At 36.3% G+C, this 18,745-nt stretch overlaps 1 long non-coding RNA gene across 3 annotated transcripts in view; it reads right to left on the bottom strand.

Annotated features, from left to right (window-relative positions):
* LOC107850694 overlaps nt 1-5,273 on the bottom strand; it is a 34,506-nt gene extending 29,233 nt beyond the window's left edge. The window contains exon 1 of one of the 3 annotated variants that reach the window (XR_007048000.1): nt 2,355-5,273. This is a non-coding gene — a long non-coding RNA (uncharacterized LOC107850694). The remainder of the gene's footprint in view (nt 1-2,354) is intronic. The other 2 variants (XR_007047998.1, XR_007047999.1) reach the window with 2 other exon arrangements.
* Between the last annotated feature and the right edge of the window lie 13,472 nt (nt 5,274-18,745).

Genomic DNA, 18,745 nt, shown 5'->3' with positions numbered 1-18,745 from the left:
CCCCAGTCTTAATCCGAGTCTTGGCTCCACGTACATATCTTTAATCTCCCTAACATACACCATAGGTACACCTCTAGACTCCAAACACCTCCAAAGAACCTCTCTAGGAACTCTATCATAGGCTTTCTCTAAGTCGATAAACACCATGTGTAAATTCTTCTTCATTTCCCTATACTGTTTCCCCAGTCTACTAACATGATGGATGGATTTAATAGTCGAGCGTCCTTGCATAAATCTGAACTGATTTTTAGAAACAATAACAATTCTCCACAACCTTAACTCTACCACCCTCTCTCCCAAACCTTCATAGTATGACTCAACAACTTGATACCTTATAATTATTACAATACTGAATGTCACCCTTATTCTTATACAACGAAATCATGGAACTTCACCTCTAAGGTTCAGGCGTCTTCACCATCTTGAAAATTACGTTAAACAACCGAGTCAACCACTTTATACCTGCCCCTCTTGTGTACTTCTAAAAATTAATCGGAATCTTATCTGGCCCCATCACTCTACCTCTATGCATCCTACGAATAGCCCCCTTAACCTTTTTAACCTTAATGCACCTATAATAACCATAGTCGCAAAACCTCTCGAAATTCTCCAAATCTCCCAACACAATGCTAGTATCCCTTCCTTCATTCAGGAGCTTATAGAAGTAAGACTGCCATCTCTTTCTAATATGACCCTCCTCCACCAAAACTTTGTCATCCACATCCTTAATACACTTCACCTGATCAAGATCTTGAGTCTTCCTCTCCCTAAACTTGGCTAGCTTATACAACTTTTTATCCCCACCTTTACTATGTAATGCGTGTATAAACTCTCAAAAGCAACATCCTTAGCCATCGAGACCGCTAACTTTGCCTCTCACCTAGAAATCTTATACTCCTTCCCATTCTTCAATTTATCCTCTTCATCCTTACTCTCAGCCAACTTTGCATACACTCTCTTCTTAGCCTCCACTTTCCCCTTCACCTTTTCGTTCCATCACCAGTCCCCTTGGTACTTACCTAAGCAGCCTCTTAAGACACGTAACACCTCTCTAGTTGTTTATGTGATTCAAAAGATAGTATTATCCCATATACAATCAGCATCCCATCCACTCACCCAAGCCTTTTTATTACCATTAACTTATCCCTTATGTCCAGTGCACCGGCCAAAGTCAGACTGCCCCGTCTAATCCTCAGCTGATCCTCCACACCTCTCCTCCTCTGCTCCTTTATGATCTCTAAGTCCATCACCAAAAGCCTATGCTAGGTTAAAAGGCTCTCACTCAACAAGACCTTATAGTCCTTACAAATACCCCTATCTCCTTTCTAAGGAGCAATAATTTTATCTGAGTCTTGGCCACCGAACTACGGAAGGTAACCAAGTGAACCCCCTTCTTGGGAATAATTACTAATATATAATTGAATATATGGCTAGCAGTGTTAGTTTATTTTGCATATTGTACTAGTTTATATACATTTATGTTTTGTGTTTGTTATACTGCTATTGGTCCTAAGCTGGGGGTCTATAAAAATAGCCTCTCTACATCACCTGAGGTAGTGGTATGGTCTGCATACACTCTACCCTCCCTAGACCCCACTATGTGGAAATAAATCGCGTATGTTGTTGTATATAATTACAAGATGATAAATAAGTACATAATCATAAAGCTATAATAAATGGCATATAATAGACAACATACTCTAACACTATATATAATATAATAAAATACAATAATATATATGTATATATATATATATACACACACACATTATTACTAAATACACAAGTACTTTGTAATGTTAGGTGTTATGATAGGATATGGCTAGCCTTATATACATGGCTACTACTAGTTTAGTTATGACTGTAGATAAATATGTTGTAAGGTAATGGACCTACTAAAACCTGAAATACTACCAAAGGAGGTAAAAGTAAAAGATTCCATATCTATTCATGTCTCTCTTAAGGGTAGATAAGATGAAATATTTATTGTTGTTACTCGTGATCTAAAGACAACTATTGAGTCTGTAGTGAGGGGCACTTATAGCATTATGGACAGTTTGATGGTAACAGATATTACAGGGATGGCATAAATGGGAGATGATAAAGTGATCTTTAGCTTCGTCGAGTCGGGACGATTATGGGGGTGCTATTATTACCTATAGATCCTATGTGCACATGTGTCGATGGACTACGAGATGATTATGGGGATGCTATTATTCCCTATGGATCTATGAAAGAACATTTTTCTTTATCCTCAAATTCTTTGGTGCTTCCTATTTAATGATTCTCTAAATAATTCAAGTTCCTTCAAACTTCCAGTTACTGATCCTTGAATAGAACATAGATGTATTTACCTGGATTCAAATTCACCATTCTTGGGAACATGTTTTGGTTATATCCAAGTGTTCTTCCATCTTCCCACTGTAACATCAAAACTAGAAGTGCTTTCTGGAAGCCACCCTTCATGGTTTCAATCTCTTCTGGATCACCAACAATATCTCAAATAGAACCATCTCTATAGAACCCACCACATATATTAACATAAATGAATAACCAAATATTAGTAGACCAAAACACTTCTTTGATTTCGAGGTTTTTGAAAAAAACCAACAGTGGACCAGTTGAAACTTTAACCTGAGTCTTAAACATTCTCCATTTCAACATCCAATATGGATTTTGTTTTTTTGGAGATTCATTCTAATATGGATTTTAGGATAATATTTATGATGCAGAGAGAGAAAAGAGTGGAGGGGACACCGTGTATGGAAAAATACAGGTTGAGTACTTGAGTTTACTTAAAAATCCCACCTACAAGAGTTCTAGTTTCTGGATTATGTGTTTTTAGGCACTGCAGTCAGGGGTGAAGACTAATAGGGTTTTGGATTAGCTTTTTTTAAGTGACTTATAAGCTAAAAGTTAAAAGCCAAAGTTGTTAGCAACCAACTTGGTTTTTGGCTTTTTTATTGTACTTCTAAGACTAACGTATGGTGTTTAAATTCACTATGTGTCTTTGTCAAACACCTTCCGAAATTAAAAAGTGATTAAAATCCAAAAACACCTAAAAATAAGTCAATCCAACCACCCTCTAAGGAGTAAGTAAGATTTTGAGAATGCAGTACGGGACGAATCATCCATACAGGGAGTGAATCACATAGATTTAGACAGGATTTCAAGACATCCTCCTATACAACTTTTATTGTTCAAACAGGGAATATTATAACATGAGTCTCTCAATCGCCTACTATCAGTACTTGGACCAGTGGTTCAGGATTTTCTGATCACATTAGAGGGAAGAAATCTTTTCTACAATTTCTTATTCTAATCTTTTTTGATAGTCACAATGCCCAACAAATCCATGTTTAGCAACTAATATATATGATACCATAAGCTAGAGAACAACATGCTTTAAACTAACCAACCATCCTAGTTGTGTAAAGATATGTTAGACAATACAAAGCACCAAGTACAAACCAGGAGATTTCATTAAGTTACCGGACAATGTAAAAATAAAATAAAATAAGAAATAGGAGTTTATACATGATAATAAATGTCAGTCAGATCATAAGATTATGGACCATAATCACAAAAGAATGCTAAATGATTGTGTTATCTCAAGTATATAACTAAATAAGGTATAATATATCTTCATCAACAACACACCCAGGGTAATCCCACAAGTGATTTATGGGAAGGGTATTCCTTAAAAAAACAAGACTATTTTTGATAAACTCTCAGCTCCAAATAGATGAAAAAGATGACGGAAGCAACAAGCATGAAGAACTACAAGAAAATAAGGTATAATACCTCATTCAACCAAAAGAAATTGTTGTTTTTGTTAGTGATCAAATTCCCATTCCAGCTGTGAGCAAGCTCATGAGCTACCACCTGTACTCCACTGGCGTCCCCCTTGATCACAGTTATCAAGAAAACCATCCTTGGGTTCTCCATTCTGCCGTAAGGGAAACTCGGAGGTAATACTAAAAGATCGAACCTTTCCCAATCATAAGGTCCAAAAAGCCTCTTGCCAACCTAAATCATCTCTTCAGTACTAGTAAACTCTATAGCAGCAGTATCCAAGACCTCAGGAACAGCCTCAGCATACACCCTAGTCCTGGGACCCATCTCCCTGAACCCCAACTCCCCTACTGCAAATGCAAATAAATATGGAGGTATAGGTTGTTCCATCATAAAATCCTCCACCATACTATCATCCCCACACCAAACTAAATCCTTACAAACCCTTTGCACCTCAGACAGAAGAGGGGACCACCTCTCCACATATCTAGCAGCCATAACAGCCGATAGCTGGTGCGAGTGTTCAACTTTGCAGAGTACTTGACACGTGCAGTAGGTGTATCTTGACAAAAAAAGATTGAACGAGCTTGAATAGACTGACATTGAGTGTACAAAAAAGGGTGAGTTTTGTTGAAAGTTTGATAAGGGGAAAGCCATTGAAGGGTGGAACTTAAAGGGCTAGTTTGGGAGAGACTCAAGATTTGGGTTTTGTTAGAAAGGGAAATGGTGAGTGATTGTCCAAGAGTTTATGTTTAATTTTGATTTTGCTTTAGATTTTACATATGGATCTGTACCTCTGAAACTTCAATTTTGATTTGGTTATTTCATATTTTTGATCTCTGATTATTCACTTCAAGGATGCTTCATTTGGCATGTAGTAGTTCTCTGGTTTTTCCCTACCGATATGAATTAATTCATGTTTTTTTCTCCATCTTTCTTTTTCAGAAAGTACTTATCCGAGTTTTTCATGTTCATCTTCAAAAGTCGAATAAGCTGTGATTTTTTCTTTACTTTAAACCCAAAAAATAGTTTACTTTATTTCTAGGTTTATTAATTTTGATTCTTCAATTGTTATGGGCTTAGCTTGGACATGACAGGAAAACTCAATCTCATCCAAATTGCGTCGATTATAGAAAAATGGACTTGTAAAGTGAAGGTAATATATAAAGGTCATACTCGAAGCAACAAAGAGAAAAACAAAAAATATTAGCTCATATTATTGTAGGACGAAAAAGTATTTGTCATTGAACTCACAAATATATCCATCTACAATCAGTTGTTATTAGAATCAATAGTTCTTCAAGTTGTTCATTTACAAAAATTAAAACCTTTTTATTGGATGATCATGATACTTCTCAAAAATCTTATTTTGTTTCATGACTTGTTTAGATTTGTTTAGCCATTAGAATAATTGATGTGTATTCTTACAAATTGCATTCAACCATAGTTGGAAGGTCTTACTCTATCAATATTTTCTTATATGAAACTTACATAGAACCTACAATGTTCAATATATATATCACACATTATGAAGGCATGTTTGTTCCTTTCCGAACATATTTGATGTCGATGAAAAATATTTGAGAATTGATCAAGATATATGAAAATGCAATTCATAATTTTACCTGGACAATGATCGAAGCACAATTGTTGAACCAATAGAGATGGTTACACCCCCGAACAACCACTGTTGTCGCCAACACGATTAACTTTTGCATCGTTTGACAACTTCAATTATCAAGCTATAGGATTTGTATTTGGTATGTGTCAATATAAAATCATATTATACTTAACACATATGTAACTCATTTTTCATAATTCTTTTGACTTACTAGTGGCTCTTTATTTGTTGCAAGATATTTTGTTGTCATTATAAATATCAACGCTTCATCATATGCTTCAAATGAAAATAGAATCCAAGAGTTCATCATCATCGATCATTCGTAAGTACAATTCTCCCTCCAACTTGGCAAAACTAAAATTTTTATTTGAAGCTAGAAAATAAATAAGAAAAAAAATATGTAAGAGAAACATATGATACCTGACCAATTGTATTGATTATGAACTTTTTTTCATGCATTGTATTTTTTGTTGGTAGTCTTATGGAATTAATTGGCTGGTGAAGGAGGATGATAGAAAAAATCAATAAAAATGCAGTCTTTTAAGCTTCTTGATGCACCCCTTTCTATTTTATTCTATTTTGTGCTCTTTGCTGTCCTATTGGAATTGGCTAGGGTAGATGAGCATGCACCTTGCCCCTATTTAGCTACAATAGGTGAACATGTTCATAGAAATAGTAAATAAATGAAAGCCTTTTCCCCTTAGAAATAATGAGAGATGCTTAGTGTAAATTTTCCAAGTGTCCGTGATTAAGAAGGCAACATGCAGAATACGTGCAACTTCAATAAGGTTTAATTCTTGAGCAAGTATTAGATTACACAATTTGAAATTCTCAGAATTGTTTAAAAGAAGTAGAAATTGTACTTGCCTGCACGTCATAAGTTATACGATGTGATATATAAAACATTACGACTTTTATGGTAGAAAAGCAACAGAACGTACCTATGATTTTCAGATACTTGTTTACTCTTTCTTTTAAGAAACAAAATCTTTTCTCTCTTCATTTGCTCGCATATTTCATTTGTGTTTATCAATGATAAAATAACATTATAATTAGTGGGAATCAAAATATGTTATAATACTAAATATCTTTTAAATATTTATACAGATAAAAACTAAAAAGATCGACTCTCTGGAAAGAATTCATTGACAAATACGCATTCCAGAAAGCAACAAACAAAAACTTAAACAAGTTACTACAAAGGAAGATTGAGGAGAAATAGTAAAAGAATTACTTTAATGCTAAATCAGATCAAGCCCGGGATCATCTCGGTAAATGGAAATATCTACACTGCTCCTTCAAACTTCCTTTGAGTCCAACAGTTGGCATAGATCTTACAAGATCGGTCTATTATTACTATAAAAAAACCTTTCCCTCTCCTTACAGTAGCTTTTAGCTCTTCTTCTTCACTACTATGAAAGTATACAACTTTTATTAGTTCCAACAAAGTTTATAGTTATGTATCTTTCACCTTCAAGTTTACCTACTATAGATGGATGGATCATCTTTCTATTCATATAATGCAACCTATCTTTACAGCCATGGCGTTGCCTTTGTTCTCTTGTCTTATCGATAGATCTGACCCTCAATTTTACTATTAAGGTGTCTTAGAGATGAGGAATTTTTTGTTAAGGGTGGTTGCCCTAATAATTTTTCTTTTTAGCAACTAAACCAACAACCCTTTGTCCATAAAGTACACAAATATCAGTTTTGATAATTAATACATATATTTCGTGTAAATGTCAGTGTGTGTGTGTATTGATCTTCCCCCTTGGAGTAATTATGCTAAAAAAGTTATGGTGATTATAATGTTTTTCTTTTTGGGCAAATAAAATTGGACATTGAGGATAGTCAGACCCATATCTTGTCTTGGCAAGGCAAATTCCAGGAGTCGCCTGTAATTTATGCTCTCTCTTTCTTGCTTGCAACTGGTGATTTTGCAGCCATGTCATTGTTGCCTTCTCTTTACCTGAGCAAAAATATCTGCACCTCAAATTTTTGAATCAAACTAGAGACTTCTTGTGCTTTAAAATACATTGAGTAAGCGTGTGTCCAAAGATTTCAAATAAAATCTATCTCGTGTTTGATACTGTATGTTTCATGTTTTTTCCCCTTGGAAAAAATTCCACAATGTGTTGTTACTCTGGCATATATGTACTCTCCTATTTGTTAGTTTGCAGCTGTGTATAGGATTTCAGAATATAAGTAGTTTAGTCCATTAATATTCCAACACAGCTATACTTTTTGCAATTCATATTCTTAGTTGTAAGATTATTGATTGAGTTGAAATTTTCTTAGTTGCATAAATGGGTACTTCCAAATTGAATCTAAGTTCATTTCTCTTCTTCTTCTTCTGCTGTTAGATGCTGCCTTAACACTACAAAAAAGAGAAAATACAACACTATATAATAGTGTAGAATATAGTTAAGCCATGTGAAAAAGGCAATAAAATGTAAACCAATGATTGCCAATCATATAGTGTCTCTATATAGATAAATATATATAAGTATAGCTAGTAAAAATGTTTTAATAAATAATATATATGCTGAAATACCTTGGTATCTAGAACTTAGAAAATTTCCTGGAATTCTGGTCTTTGGACCCAATACGACTCATAGGTACAAGCCATATGTTGGCGTACTAATGGCATGGTCCAGTCGTATAGTGTTGGTTAGTGGGATGGATTTTGGTCATTGGAATGAGTACGACTTGGTGGTATGAGTCGTATGGTTGGCTACAGATTATTTGGTTTCTTCATTTAACCTTATACTTGGTAACTCAGGTTGAATTTGAGTACAATTGGCTCACCAGGAGCCGTAATCTAGGGTACTAGTCATACCTAGGACTCGTACGGTGATCAATATTCAAACCTCTTGTGAATCTATTTTGCCAAAGATGCGGGTGAAGGGTACAGGCCGTATGCTATCAACACGACTGGGTAGGATGAGTCATACAAGGGACAGTATTGGGTCCAAGGGTTAAGGCTTAGGATACAAGCGGTGGGTACCACTCGTATTGGAGGGTACGACTTGTGAGGGTCAGTCGTACCCCTGTGGTGGGATTTTGTACAACTTAAGTAAGGGTATTCTGGACATTTTCCCACTTACCCTAATAAGGTCTCATGACTTCTAACTCCCTTGGGAAGCTATTTACCCTATTATTCTATTCATTTACAGTTAGAAACTCTACTGAAACACTCTATAATTCTCTCAAAAGCTTTTGGGAAAGAAAGCTAGGGTTTCAACTATAGGACTAATTTGGGGATCTTATTGGTGGTTTCTCTTTGTCTACTTTGTCAATTAAGGAATGCTTTTTTCCCTCATTGTTAGTTCTAATCAAAGGCATGATTTTATATAATGTTTTATGATTTGAATATTGTATAATTTTGGGTTTTAACTATGATTTGGGGTTTTTGGTTATAAATGCTTGGTTATGGTTTTCTCATGTTTTAGTTATGCTTTAATTGATTAATGGTGGTTTTGGATAATTGGTTGCATGGGAATGGTTCTTTGGTAATAGACTTTGGTTTTGGAAATTCTATGCCCCCAATGTGTTTGATAAAATGTCTTTAACAATGTTTCCACTATTATATTGGTTTTTCGATGGAACTTATGCATCGTTTAAACTTGGTAATGAAACCCTAAATGGTTTAAATAAATTGGAAAGGCCTTGGTGGCCATTGTTTTGGTTAATTGGAAATCATGAAGGGTATATGAAATCCCTTAAACCTATATATGGTTGGCTATGGACAAAACTTGCAAGTATAGTCGGTATGACATTACCACTACTAACAGACTTTGTTAATGTATGGTAAATAGATTGGTTGGTTTTCTTGGTAATGGTTTTAATTAGGAAATACTGGCGGAGATAGCAAAGTTGTGGAAGGTGGAGGTCCCGACAGGACCAAAACTAGAAACTCATATTTGCCGATGTGAGGTTTGGTCTTGGTGATTGCGTGCATGATGTCATACTTTATATTTTGCAGATGTACAAGTCATTGTAGGTTTTTATTCCCTGGTAGTGCGGCTTCATGCACTGGGGCTCTTTCAGTAAAGGAAGCTGAACCCATATAGCTCGTGGATGGTTTAGGACAGTAAAGCTACACATTCCAAATAAAGGTTTTAATGGTATACTAAACCTGGTTCTCTTTACCGGCATGGTTAGATATATACATATATGGTTGTGTGCATATGGATGGTTTTACTTGATTTTATAAATGATATTATTTTATCCTTATCCTGAGTTCATGCTAGAAATCACTTGCTAACCCATCTTCGAGCAGCTGCATACCCACGTTATATAGGAATCGACCGTTCTACTCCTCCTACATAGTAATTGACTTGGGCACAACTGTTGGATTTAAATGGTGAGCTTCCATATCTCTGGAAGGATTCATTTCATATCATGGATATTTTTAAACATTCTAATTTATTTATGGATATTGGTTTTAGCTATGGTTGAGGGTATGTCCTAACCAAATATTCTTACTCTTTTGGTTAGAGGATTTGTGGTATTTCTATGAGTTGGAATGGGTGGGATCAGTATTGGTGTCAGCCTTAGCATTGGCATTGGTATTAGGGATGATATTGGTTGATGATATTATTGGTTGTTCCATCGTATTTCACTTTAGGATTATTCATATTATGTTTTGGAACTTATTTTATTATGTCCTGGTTTATGGACCTTATTTCGGTTTTGGTTTGGCTTGGTGGTTTGGTTGGTACGATTTGGTGTGACGAGATTACTTGGTAGGGCTTGTCTAGGAATAGACCTATCCCAAATTCAATCTTTATCTAGTTATGTTATCTTGTTATGTATTAGGAATTCAGTCAACTCAAGGTATGCTAGTGGTGGTTGGGTTGGGTAACAGGGGGTGGTCCCCACTCCTGGTTAGACTTGGGATGCCCATTATGATAAGGCCCTTAGTCGGGTTATGTCAAGTTGGTATTAGAGCTTTAGGTTCATGGTCAATTAGGAGTCCATAAAGTCGTGTCGAGTAGAGTCTTTTTTAGGGGTGTGTAGCGCGCCATACTCATAAGAGAGAGGCTACAAGGCATTTAGGAATATTTCACTTTCATAGTATTCAATTTTCAAGACTGGAGTCTAAGTCTAGGAATTCTTCTCTAATCTTTGGTTTTTCACTTTTCATATCATGCCTCGACGATCTGGAACACCAGAAAACTCTTCAGTCCCATCCGAGGACAATGTTGATGGGGTACGTCCTACGTCTGGAGTTCGTCTTCGATCTCAGGGTCCTATCCCCGATAGTTCTAGAGTTTCTTTGGTTGCTACTGGTCCTCCTCAGGGTAAGGTGACTAATTGAGAATTTTGCTAGTCTATTCATGTTATTGCTAAATTAGTTGTTGCTCAGGCTGAGGGGGATATGTCTGGTGGGTTCTTTGCTGAGGCTACAAGGATTAGTTAGTTTATGTCACATAAAGTAGAAGAATAAGTAGTTTTCAATACCACACATCCTTGCCCTTAAGAGTACTCTCATCTTTCAAGAAGAGATTTTCATCTTTAGGTGGAAGGTTGTCACACCATAGTGGGTTAGTATATAGGTTATAGCCTCCAAGGAAAACTATACCATCATCTTCACCACTAGGCTCCTAGGAGTGTTTATATCATCTTCAAACAAGATATTATACCTAAAGAGTGCATTATCCAACCCACGGGCAGATTTGGAACAAGCAAGTTCCTCACTCTCTAAAAGATCAATATCGAGTTTCAAGGAGGTTTTAAGCACAAGATTACCCCAAGAAGAGCTCTCGGGTTCACTCTTACTTCCTCGACCATCATTTTTAAATTCTTCACTCACTTAAGATTTATTAATCATATCACACATAACCTCAAGTGGTGGGAAAGTTTTACACACAAGTTGGTCAACACAATTTTCACACGACGATGTACTTCCATTCAACACAATAGCTTCAACACTAGGTGGACACAAATCGACCTTACAAGAAGAGTAAATTCGGTCATTTATAGGATTAACTAGTGTATCCACTCGCACAACATATTCATCATCCACAAATGGCAAACAATCAACATACTAACATGTAGGTAAGCTACTACTCACACTCAACGGCTTATTAGCCACACGATCATCATTCACATGCACAAATATGTAAGAGTTAACTATTTTACCTTGAAGTTCATTAGTATGTTCGTCTTTACCTTGGTGTGAAGGTCCTTCAAGAAATTGGGCAGAAACTTCCTTCGGGAAGCTCTCATCGCAAGTTGTTTAGATAAGAGGAATTGGATTTTGAGGGAAAAGCTTATGTAACAGTTATTCAATGTGCCGTTGCATATCTTCAAGATCATCATTGATGCGATCACATGTGACCTTGAAATTATGGGCAGCCATGGTACCTAACAAAAAAAAAAAAACAACAAACAAAAGAAAACAATCAAGATTATTAGTAAAAGCTCCTCACCAACACTCGTAGACACTCACTTTTGTGATCTCATAATTGGAGCGGCGAATATTAAAAGTTGCTTATACTCCGGTAGTCAATAAGATGTCAATTCTACTTAGCGGCTGGAATAGATTCTTGTTTGATTGACTCAAGACATAAAACAGAAAATTCTACGTACGAACTTGAAATAAAAAGTTATGACGAATTAAAAATGAGAAAAGCACACAAATAATGAAGAAACGAAAAAATGGATTCAAAAACTAATTCACAATCTAGTAGTTGATTACTAGTTACTAATTAGTACTAGAATCAAGAAATGAAACAAACGAAACAAAGAAAAGAAACTTTAATATCTAAAATTTGATCTTCAAGGTTTTTTGGAAAGTTGATGATGTGGCACTTAGATGATGTGGAAGTTTGGTGATATGGAAATTTGGTGACATGGCAGTTTGCAATTTGGATTGGTCAAATTTTTAATTTGGGAGAGTGAAAAATCAGCTACAGGAGGGAAAGTACGAAACTTAGAGCCTTTTTCAAAATTCAAAAGACTTTGATTTTCCTTGCACCTTTTTGGCAAGAAACCTTTTTGAAAGCCTTTATCTCCTTTCCTCTTTTGTTTGTCTTGGTATGTTCCCTTACTCTCTTTTGGTAATGAGTCGTTTTGAAAGTCCTATTGTCCCCTTTCTTTTTTTGTATGTTCTTTGAGATATGTTTCAAGGCTAACAAAAAACCATACTCTTTTCTCGACTCTTTAAGATCAAACCACACCTATTGAATGTTCTTGTTCAACAATAAATGATGAACATGAAGAAGAACAAGAACACTCAAAAGATTGAAACTAAACCAAATGAACTCCAAATTGAATGATTTTGGATTCCTTTTGCTCACGTTAAAATCCATAACACAACTACGCATTTTTCAAGCCACAATATCAACAAAAACCCTTCCAATTTCGAGCTTCACTTTACTAGTTTCTTCAACCTTAAACTCAATAATGGTGAACAACTCAAAACCACCCGGATTAAGCTCAAATCCAAGATCTAGACTCACTTTGTGTTAGGGAACAAGAACCAAATATTAGAAACAAATAAAACACACTAAAATATCCTAAATATAAGTCTCAAATTTCATATCAAACATAAAAATGGGACAAATTTCTTTTTTTGAGATTTTTGGTTTTTCAACACTTTTTTTTTTATTTTTCAACTAACAAGCCCAAGATTGATTTTGTTGGAAAAAAATCAATCCTTGCTCTGATACCAAATGATACGGGAATGATCTATGAAGTTCTAAAACCGTCCACAACACAAGGATAAATGGAGAGCAAGATAGTGACAAGTCACGGCAATAATGCAAATACACGAGATAAAGAAGACAAGATACAAACATATAAAGTGAAATAAGATAAGGGATAGGAAAGATGACATAAGATCTTATGAAGTAATGAGAACCAACACATGTATTAAAAGAAGAGACCCTAAAAGTCTCAATAATCAAACACCAATCTTCTTAAGGTGACCGTTAAGGGAATCAACTCACCTCAAGAACCACCGTTTCTAAGCAAATGTCAATATTGACTTTTCCAAGCCCTAAACTATAATAGTTTTTCCAAGCCCTAACTAAGGCTACACTAAGGTGTTCTACTCTTAAAGAGAGGACTTTCAATGTTTCAATAGTTCATCATTCAAAAGCTAGTAAGAAAAAAACTAAAAGAGACTATATATAACATAGCTTATTACATAGCAAAATAACCAAGACACCCTTAATAACCAAAGGTGGCCTTGGTGTGTTGGAAAACACTATGAATTATCCAAAATGCCCTTAAGGTTAAGTTGTCAAAATGCCCTTAATGAAGGGAGCAAAAACGTGAACCACCAAAGTGTGGTCCAACTCAAGAGTCCTTAAGTCTTCAAGGGTTCAAGCAATCTTCCACACTCAGGTTTCTCCAATGGCATCCTCATAATGACCCCTCCACGCATGATCCCGTGCCCTCCATACGACCAAAGTTTGATTCTTCACATAGTGATTTTGAAGGATATCATCAAAAGCTAAGGTGGCCATTTCACTTACATCAGGTTGTTTCAAATCCTTCTTTTATTTCTATCCCGGTAGGTGACTCAGTTATGGCTGAGAAAGTCTATATGGTATGTGTGGTATTTATTGGTGGTAGGAATACTTTGGTAGATTTGTTTGAACTTGATATGGGGAATTTTGATGTTATTCTGGGTATGGAGTAGTTACACTCTTGTTACATGTCCTTGGATTGTAAAACTTGTAAGGTTGTTTTTAAGTTCCCTGGTGAACCAGTTATTGAGTGGAAAGGTAGTTCCCTAGGTCCTAGGGGGAGGTTTATTTCTTATCTTAGAGCTTAGAGGTTAATCTCCAAAGGTTGTCTTTATCACTTGGTTTAGTTTAAAGATTCTAACTCGGAAGGTCCTTCTTTACAATTAGTCCCGGTGGTAAATGAGTTTCTTGAGGTCTTTTTGGACGATCTACCTGGTGTTCCTCCAGATAGAAAAATAGAGTTTGGCATTGATTTGGTTTTGACACTCGTCCAATATCTATTCCTCCTTATAGAATGGCTCCGGCTAAGTTGAGGAAACTCAAGGAGAAACTTAAGAATCTTTTGGACAAAGGGGTTTATTCATCCTAATGTATCCCCGTAGGGTGCACCAGTGTTGTTCATGCGTAAGAAGGATGGTTCCTTTCAACTGTCCATTGACTACAGACAGTTGAATAAGGTGATGGTCAAGAAAAAGTATCCTTTCCCAAGGATAAATGATCTGTTTGATCAGTTGCAAAGTGCCAAGTTTTTTTCTAAGATAAATCTTTGGTCTGGGTATCATCATCTAATGATTAGGGAGGTAGATATCCCTAAGATGACTTTTCGTACTCGGTATGGGCACTTTGAGTTTTTGGTAATTTCATTTGTATTGACTAATGCCCCAACGGTATTTATGGATTTAATAAATAGGTTTCTTAACAATTCACCCCTCAAACCAAGACCACATCACTTGTGACCTCCCTATACCGCCACTACCAACCAGTGGAACACGCCACTTGACCATCACTTATCAAGAAGACTTTTGACATGAGGCATCAACCATAGATCTCTACTACTATGTCACTTTACATGATCTTCCAAACATATTGTACTGCCATTATCACCCAACGGGACACGCCGCCTGACCACCACTCGCCCTGAAGACTTTCAACATAAGGCACCACCTGTAGATCTCAAGTCTTGTCGTTACACTAGGAACTTCTCACCAACCGTAGTCTACTACTCTGACACACCCGAACCTTATCTTTGATACCACTTATTGGGACTTTATGTAACTCTGTACTAGTATGATAGTGTCCGCCTTTAGGCCAAGCCCTCACGGATTTGTTTTTGGACTCCTCCCAGAAGGCCTCATACTAGTGGAGTTGGGTGACACTTTAAATATTGGACATGTTCCCTCTATTTTTCCAATGTGGGATTGTGTTTGCTTCTCAATAATTCCCCCTCAAACCAAGACCACATCACTTGTGACCTCCCGTACCACCACTACCAACCAGTGGAACACGCTGCTTGACCATCACTTGTCAAGAAGACTTTCGACATGACGCATCAACCGTAGATCTCAACTGCTAGGTCACTTCACATAATCTTCAAAACATCTTGTACCTCCGTTATCACCCAACGAGATATGCCTCCTGACCACTACTCGCCAGGAAAACTTCGGCATAAGGCCCCACCTGCAGATCTCCAGTCTTGTCGTTACACCAGGAACTTATCACCAACTGCAGTCCACCACTCTGACACACTCAAACATTGGCTCTGATACCACTTGTTGGGACCACATGTAACTCCGCACTAGTATGATATTGTCCTTTTTGGGGCTATCCCTCACGAATTTGTGTTTGGGCTCCTCCCAAAAGGCCTCATACTAGTGGAGTTGGGTGACACTTTAAATATTGGACATGTTCCCTCTATTTTTCCAATGTGGGATTGTGTTTGCTTCTCAATAATTCCCCCCTCAAACCAAGACCACATCACTTGTGACATCCCCGTACCGCCACTACCAACCAGTAAAACACGCCGCTTGATTATCACTTATCAAGAAGACTTTGGACACGAGGCATCAACCCTAAATCTCAACTACTAGGTCACTTTACATGATCTTCAAAACATCTTGTACCTCCATTATCACCCAACTAGACACGTCGCCTGACCACCACTCACCAGGAAGACTCGTGACACAAGGCACCACCTGTAGATCTCTAGTTTTTTTGTTACACCAGGAAATTCTCACCAACCGCAGTCCACCACTTCAACACACCTGAACTTTAGCTCGGATACCACTTATTAGGACCACGTGTAACTCCACAATAGTATGATATTGTTCTCTTTGGGCCAAGCCCTCACAAATTTGATTTTGGGATGCTCTCAAAAGGCCTCATACTAGTGGAATTGGGCGACACTTTAAATATTAGAGATGTTACCTCTATTTTTCCGATGTGAGATTGTGTTTTCTTCTTAACAAATTTGAGGTCTAAATTAGGTGTAATACCTCGTACTTTTGGGCTAGAATCTAGACTATCGTTCCTATGCATATAGACCCGAACTAGATAATTCCTTGTTAATATATGTGTGGTTATCAATCCTATAGTGTGGGAATACCTTTGAATATGAATTGACGTCACAAAAATCCCCTAACTCTAAGACGAGTTGAAAACATTTCTAGCGATTAAGTTTCAGTGGACGTTTAAACTTGGGTAAAATTCCACAAACCATAACTTCTTTTATATATCTAATTAGAGGTACTACTATATATCAAATGAAAGTTCTTCAAAGTAGCTTTCTAACGATACCAATTTTTACAAAATTCGATACCCGAGCGAAAAGTTACAACTATTTTTGTGAGAGAGGCGGTAGCTGCACGTGATTAGCATGTGTCGCACGCTCTGTTGCATGCACCTAATTTTTAGGTTCTATTTTTTCATTTTTAAGGGAAATTTGGACCTTTACCTCACCCAAGGTCTGTCCATAACATAAGATTCATGACTCAAAAGCAGAATACACTCCATAATTCAATTTTTCCTCTCAAATTAAAACCTAAAATCCTTTCCCTCAAGATCAAGAATCAAGATCTTAAGTTCAAGACTCTAAGAAAAGGATCAAGATCCGGGTTCCATCTATCAAGATCTAGGTTCCATCTTTCAACTCTTATAGTCTAAGGTATGTGGAGTTAATCCTAAAAACTACATGGGCTTGAAAACACTAGAGCATGATTTTAAGATTATTAAGCATGAATTTTAAAAGGGTTTTGAAATCTATGTTTTAAATTATGTATTCCGAATGTTTTAATGTTACTATTTCTTTGGCCTTGTGGTCCATTTCCATAAATTGATTTACATGTATATGTATATGTATGAAAATTGAGATTGAAGATTGTTTCAGAGCGCAAATTATGAACTCCCTCTCTTGTGTTGAATTGAAGTTTATGGTTTTATCGGAAAAGAGTTGAAATGCATGTTTTATGATTGAAAGTAGTTTTCTCAATGTCATAGTATTTGAACATGATTTAGAGATGATGAAAGGGTGTTTCTTGATATAACTATGTTTTGTGTTAAAGAGAAAGAATTGCGTGAAATTAAGACTTTTGATATAACCACCTTTGTTTACTGAATTGTTGATAAAGAGAATTGCTTGCATGGTTTTACATGAGTTTTAAAGAATGAGTTTCTTGAAATAAATTGTTGATATAGTGGTCCTGAATTCTGTGATTTGAGAATAGAGACATAAGTTGCTATAAATGGCTTAGAGAATGTGACTTACAAGTCAGTGGTATGATGATACCATGTAAATATATGCCATAGTAGAATTAGAGTCTTCAGAACTTGATTTTAGAGTTTGCATGTTGTAAAGAATTAAAATAGGCTTAAAGAGGGTTAATTGGTTACCTGAAGAGGGCACGAGTCAATCGACTCATAACCTAAAATCGTATTTTGCCAATACAGGTATGTCACTTTTGTATGCTGATGAGACCCTGTGGCGTAGTAGAGATTCAGAGACTCCGACCCTGGCAGCAAACTTGGGTTGGGGGCTTGGCTGTCGAGTTAAGGACAGATTCCATATAGCCTGTGGAATTATATAATTGTAGGGTATACCACCTAGTGCAGAAGTAAAACAATGAGTATCACAGATTTCAGATGATTTTACAGAATCTTTTAAATATGCCCATGTGATTTTACCTTATGATATATTTATAAATTATTTTAAATTGCTCTCATATATGTTGAATACCAGTTAATATTTTGGATTTGCTCTGCATACCAGTACAACTATATTGACCCCCTAACTCTCAGGTTCTAAGGCACAATCTAGGGGTTCGAATAAGCAGTAGATTTTTTCAGACCGAAGTGCATAGTTCAGTTGGTGAGCCTTCATATTCCAGAGGACCTAATTTCCTTCAGTCATTTATCGTTATTATGGTTTTGGTCTACTGGGGGCCTTGTCCCAATTTTCAGACAACTTTGTTCTTATGTAGTAGAGATTTTGCAGACTAAGTCAAATATTATTTTAATTTTGTCGAATTGTAGTCTTTAACATTATGTTGTTTTCAGAGCATGATCATGATCCGTTATTCAGTTATATTTTCACATTTCTTTTTTGTCTATGACTGGTGTATATGATTACAAGTTAGATGGGCATCTGGACCTTCATGGTTCGGTTTACTCATCACAGTCAGGGCCTAGGTTAGGGTCGTGATAAACTTCATATCAGAGCATGATTCATGGTCTCAGGGTGTCTATGAAATTACATCGGATAGAGTCTTATTTATGGGTATATAGCGCACCACACTTATAAGCAGGAGGCTACTAGTCATTTAGAAATGTTTCACCTATTTGTGATATAGTTTAT

Source organism: Capsicum annuum, chromosome 12, assembly GCF_002878395.1.
Source record: "Capsicum annuum cultivar UCD-10X-F1 chromosome 12, UCD10Xv1.1, whole genome shotgun sequence".
NCBI classification, from domain to species: domain Eukaryota; kingdom Viridiplantae; phylum Streptophyta; class Magnoliopsida; order Solanales; family Solanaceae; genus Capsicum; species Capsicum annuum.
Note: the sequence above shows the minus strand (reverse complement) of the source record. Positions and strands in the feature narration are given on the sequence as shown.